This window comes from Chiloscyllium punctatum, chromosome 36, assembly GCF_047496795.1.
Source record: "Chiloscyllium punctatum isolate Juve2018m chromosome 36, sChiPun1.3, whole genome shotgun sequence".
NCBI classification, from domain to species: Eukaryota; Metazoa; Chordata; class Chondrichthyes; order Orectolobiformes; family Hemiscylliidae; genus Chiloscyllium; species Chiloscyllium punctatum.
Window position 1 is genome coordinate 29,692,529 of NC_092774.1, and position 6,000 is coordinate 29,698,528.

At 44.6% G+C, this 6,000-nt stretch overlaps 1 long non-coding RNA gene across 1 annotated transcript in view; it reads right to left on the reverse strand.

Moving 5' to 3' along the window:
* The window catches only part of LOC140460957 (uncharacterized), a 49,331-nt gene extending 44,633 nt beyond the window's left edge, over nucleotides 1-4,698 (reverse strand). The window contains exon 1 of the long non-coding RNA XR_011954419.1: nucleotides 4,566-4,698. This is a non-coding gene — a long non-coding RNA (uncharacterized lncRNA). The remainder of the gene's footprint in view (nucleotides 1-4,565) is intronic.
* Nucleotides 4,699-6,000: the final 1,302 nt, after the last annotated feature.

Below are 6,000 nucleotides of genomic sequence, written 5' to 3' on the forward strand. Positions count from 1 at the left end.
TTATGTTTGAAAAGTTAAAATCCCTAACAATAACCATCCTATTACTCTGACAGGTAACTCAAATCTCCATACAAATTTGTTTCTCAATTTCCCACTGACCATGAGGGTGTCTACAACACAATCCCAATAAGGTGATCGTCCCTTCCTTATTTCTCAGTTCCAACCAAATAACCTTCCTGGATGTAATCCTAGGAATATCCTCCTTAAGTCCAACAGGAATACTATCCCTTATCAAAAACACCACTCCCTCTCATCTCTTGCCTCCCTTTCTCTCTTTCCTGGAGCATTTGTATCCTGAAACATTAAGCTGCCAGTCCTGCCCATCCCTGAACCACGTTTCTGTAATTGCTATGATACCATATCCCATCTTCCTAATTATGCCCTGAGTTCAACTGCCTTCCCTGTTCGGCCTCTTGCAATGAAGTAAATGCAGTTTAATTTGTCAGTCCTACCTTGCTCTCTGCTTTGTCCCTTCCTGACCTGACTGTTTGACTCACTCCCTTTCCCAACTGTACCAGTCTCAGATTGATCTCTTTCCTCACTATTTCCCTGGGTACCTCCCCACGCACTCACCTTGCTAGTTTAATTCCTCCCGAGCAGCTCTTGCAAATTTCCCTGCCAGTATATTAGCTCTCTTCCAATATTCAGGTGCAATCTATCCTTCTTGTACAGGTCACATCTACTCCAGAAGAGATTCCAATGATCCAAAAATGTGAACCCTTCTCCCATGCACCAGCTCCTCAGCCATGCATTCATCTGCTCTGTCCTCTCTATTCCAATCCTCACTAGCTCATAGCACTGGCAAAATCCAGATTTTTCTTGTCTGTAGGACCTCTTTTTTAAAAATTTGTGCCTGACTTTCTACACTTTCCCTTCAGAATCGCATCCTTTTCCCTTCCTATGTCATTGGTTACAATGTGTACAATGACCTCCAACTGGTCCCTTTCCCTTTTGAGAACATTCTGCACCCTCTCGGAGACATCCTTGATCCTGGCATCAGGGAGGCGACACACCATTCTGATTTTTCGCTGCTAACCACAGAAGCGTCAGTTTGTACCACTGACTAGAGAGCCCCTTATCACAATTGATCACTTGGAACCCGATGTTCGCCTCATTGCATGAGAGCATGTCTCGAGACCAGAAACTTGGCTGTTCGTGCTACATTCCCTGAGAGACCATCACCCCCTACATTTTCCAAAACAGCAGACTTGTTTGAAATGGGGACAGCCACAGAAGACTCCTGCACTACCTGCCTACCCCTCCTACCTTTCCTGGAGTTAACCCATCTCCCAGATTGTAGCTGCGGCTTTTTTCCCATCCTATCATTGCCAAACCATCATACCCCCAGGTCCTGTAAATACCTCATTACCTCGAACTGTCGCTGCAACTTATCCACGCGATCCAATAGGATTTGCAAGCAAACACACTTACTGCAGACATAATCATCAGTAACATGGATACTCTCCCTAATCTCCCACATCTGACAGGAAGAGCATATCACTCTCACAAAGGCCACCTTTGCTCCTTCACAATCTACAGACCCAGAAAATAGCACCGTCTTTTTGCTCTAAAATAGTGCTCTGGGCTAACACAGTACTTGTGGTTTATATTTTTAAAATTTAATCAAGAGACAGTTGTCAGTAAAACATATAATCAAGAAAGAATCCACTCCATTCACGACTGCAGACTTACAGCTAAGTTACACATTAAAGACTATACACTTCTCTGTTCCTGTTCTGTGAGCTCCCCCACACAGGTTCCTCCATGGTCAGCTGTGAATTTTGCTGTTCATTAACCTTTCCCAGATGCACTGCAATGTCCAGTAACTGTGCAGATTCACTGCAATGTAAATTTCTTTTTCTCTCTCCCTCATTTTGGACTCCTATCCATGCCCCTTATAAACCTCTATAAGGTCATCTCTCAGCCTCCTACGCTCCAGGGAAAACAGCCGCAGTCTTTTCAGCCTCTCCCTATAACTCAAACTCTCCAACTCTGGCAACAGCCTTGTAAATCATTTCCAAACTCTTTTAAAGTTTCACAACATCTTTCTAACATACGAGACCAGAACTGAATGCAGTATTCCAAAAGTGCCCTAACTAATGTCATGTACAGCCATAACATGACTCCCAACTCCCGTACTCAATGCTCTGCTCAATAAAGGCAAGTGCCACCAAACGCCTTCTTCACTACCGTGTCTACCTGTGACTCCACTTTCACAGAACTACAAATCTGCACTCCATGGGTTCTTGATGCAGGAACACTCTCCACAGCCAGTGTGTAAATCCTGCCCTGATGTGCCTTTCCAAAATGCAACACCTCACATTTATCTAAATGAAACTTTATCTGACACTCCTTGGCCCATCAGCCCATCCGTTCAATTCTAATTTAGATTGAACTTTCTTTCCTCTCTTATTTCCTAAACACTGAAAATCTCCATCCCCACTTTCTCCCTCCATTCTCACTTTGCTGAACCTAATCCATGCTGAACCTCACCCTGAAGGGTCTGGTTTACGCTGATTTACAGCCCACGCTTGGGGGATCTAATTGAAACATACAGAATACTGATTGGCCTGGACAGGGTGGATGTTGGGAAGATGTTTCCATTGGTAGAAGAGACTAGGTCCCAAGTGCACAGCCCTAGAGTAAAGGGAAGACCTTTTAGAACGTAGATAAAGGGGAAACCTTTGTAGCCAGAGATTGCGAAACCTATGGAATTCATTGCCACAGAGACTGTGTTGGGCAAGTCACTGAGTATATTCAAGACAGAGATAAATAGGTTATTGTGTATCAATGATATTGAGTGTTGCGGGGAGAAAGCAAGAGAATGGGGTTGAGAAACTTGTCAGCCATGATTGAATGGTGGAGCAGACCTGATTGGCTGAATGGCCTAATTTCTGCTCCTAGGTCTTATGGTCTCTTGTTGTCCTAGACATAGTGAGAGAGAACTGGGAGCAGGAGTAGGCCATTTGGTCTTTCAAGCCTGCACCAACATTGAACTGGATATGAAAATACCTACATCTTGGTGGATAGGCTGGGACCTTTTTCACTGGAGCATAGGAGGTTGAGAGGTGATCTTATCAAGCTTTATAAAGTCATGAGGGGTACAGATGAGGTGAATGATGGGTGTCCTTTCCTTAGAGTGGGGGTTTCAAGGTTAGGGAGCAAATTTTGAAGGTGAGTGGAGAAAGATTTTAAAAAGACAGGAGGGACATCTTTGTTTTCCCATGGAGAATGGTTCGTATGTGGAATGAATGTCCAGAGGAAGCGGGGATGCAGGTACAGTTACAACGTTTAAAAGACATTTGAATAAGGACATGAATGGGAAAGATTTGGAGGTGTTATGGACTAGGCCAGACCACTCAAAACCTTCTTAAGCAGGCAGCGCAGACCATAACTTTGCTATTTGTTTCAGTAAGTGCACAGTGAAAATTACCCAAAGTTAGCTAGGTTGACTACCAGGATTTAAAACAGATAAATGTATTCACAAGAATACAGAATGAAACACAAAGAACAGAATATAGAATACCCACAGAACTCAGTCTATCTAAACTAGACTTAATTATGCTGTTCCTTTCTCCACACAGTCCACTGCTGAACTCACTCAAACAAGGCCTCAGCTTTCACAACAGATCACTTGTCTTTCATTATGCAGGTCATTTCGAAAACATAAAAACTTGGGCCTAAAGTGTCATCGGTTGACGTGTAAACAAAAAAGCCGACCAATACCCTTTTCATTTTTGTAAAAAAAACCATCCATTTTGGAGCCCGGGGCCGTTTTACCACCACTCTGAAAAAAACCAAGGACATGGTATCCTTGAGAAGAAGGACCAGCTTTTAGAAAAAGGACCAGCTTCATGACAGAAGGATATGGGCCAAACACTGGCAGATGGGATTAGTTTAGTATGCAAACAAAGCATGGGCTAGTTGGACTGAAGGGTCTATTTCTGTGCTGTATGATTCTGTAATGGTCTCAAAACCATTTTCTTGCCTTCCCCATAACCATCCACTTCTTTGTTGTTCAAAAGTCAGATGACCTCAGCCTTGAACATATTCAATGACCACCCCCCCCCCCCGCAATTGCAGGAAGTCAACCCCAGTTTTGAACTCAATTCCTATTGCCTTGCTGACTGCTTGCTGCACCTGTCTGACATCTGATGCAGAAGGATGCTGAGGTCCCTTTGTACATCCACACATCATTCCTGATGAAGAGCTCGTGCCCAAAGCATCGACTCTCCTGCTCCTCGGATGCTGCTGTGTTTTTCAAGCACCACACTTGACTCTGATCTCCAGCATCTGCAGTCCTCACTTTCTCCACATACCAATATATTATCATTTAAACCATGCACCTCCTTTCTGCCTTTTTTTAAAGCAATAGGCTTTAAGTTTACATTGTGGTACTGCATTTGTTGTGCGTTTGCCAACTGAGACACAGACGTGGACCAACTTTTCCAAAGTCTGTCCCCTCCCTGGATTCACTCCCTTTCCCTTCAGTTCGTGCAAGTCAGCTACTGAATCCCAGAACGAAAAAGAAATGAAAAAGTGGGTGAGAAAAAAGAGTGCCGTACCCACAGATGTTGGACAGAGTTGCAGTCTGGGGTGAAGCTCAACCTTCGTTCAAAGGGAGAGAGGAACAACCGCATCTTGAGAAACTCACGGCCCAACTTCCGCATTCAGACAAAGAGGCTGTTCTGAATGGCAGGAGGACCAGGCTCCTTCCGGTCCTCCGGGTCTCACCATTGGTCCTTCAGAAGGAAGTCAAGCGCTGTTTCCGCGGACAGCGACGAGCATGCTCAGTACTTTTGCTGATACCGCAGTACATGCGCAGTTGTTGTAGACACCGCAGTACATGCGCAGTTGTTGCTGACACCGAGAAGCATGCGCAGTACGCTCTGTGGAGGTGTTGGCGTTCCTGACAGATTTTCAGCGTCCAAATGTCAATAGGAGAAAAAAAGCTGCAGCCACAATTTTATTTTTCCCTGTGGCTCGACATTTTATTCCTTTTGAATTTCGTTCGGCTTTGTATGTCTTTTCCCCAGGGTAGAGGAAGTCCAAATCTAGACGACATAGGTTAAGGGTGAGAGGGGAAAGATTTAAAACGGACCTAAGGGGTAACTTTCATGTAGAGTGTGGTGTGTGTATGGAATGAGCTGCCCAGAGGAAGTGGTGGAGGCTGCTACAATTACAACATTTGAAAGGCATCAGGGTCAGGATGGGTATCTGAATAGGAAGGTGTGAGAGAGATATGGGCGAAATGCTGTCAAATGGGTCACTGGATCAATTTAGGATATCTGGAGGGCATGGGCGAGTTGGACTGAAGGATCTGTTTCTGTGCTGTATGACTCTATGCGTCTATTTCAATGCAAGTTTCAGAAACATGACTGCAGCTTTTTAAAAAAATAAATTAATATGCTTTTAGATGTTAACAATGTTTCTGAATATATCATTTTAGCTGTTCTTAATTTTAAAGATCAGCCATTTCTTGCGCACCCCTGTCTTCCAGGTAGAGTCATCACTATCGATTCTCTCTCTTTCCTGAGAAAGAGATACAGCAATCAAAGAGGGCACGAGAAAGTATGGTAGAATGGAGGGAGAATGGACAGGGGAGTGGGGGTAGAGAGAGGGAGAAAATGACAGGGGACAGAGGGTGGGGTGCAGAAAATGAGGGGAAGAGAGAGAAGAAGGCTGAGCACAGAGAATTGGTAGGGTGCAGAGTGTGAGGAGAGAGAGTGGACAGGGACCAAATGGTTGGGGGACTAACAGCACAAATCCCACCTTCCTCAGGACTGGTGTCAGTGTTTCGTGAATTGGAACCCACTCCACCCACAGCAGACCTGAGGCAATTGTTTCTCAATAGATGCTTGGCAAATGCAGTAGAATCATATAATCCCGCTAGGCCATTTGGCCCATAAAATTCAGACTGACCTTCCAAACAGTATCCCATCCAGACCCACCCGTTTTTCCTGCAGTTCCCCATGGTTAACCGACCCTCGGTTGCACATA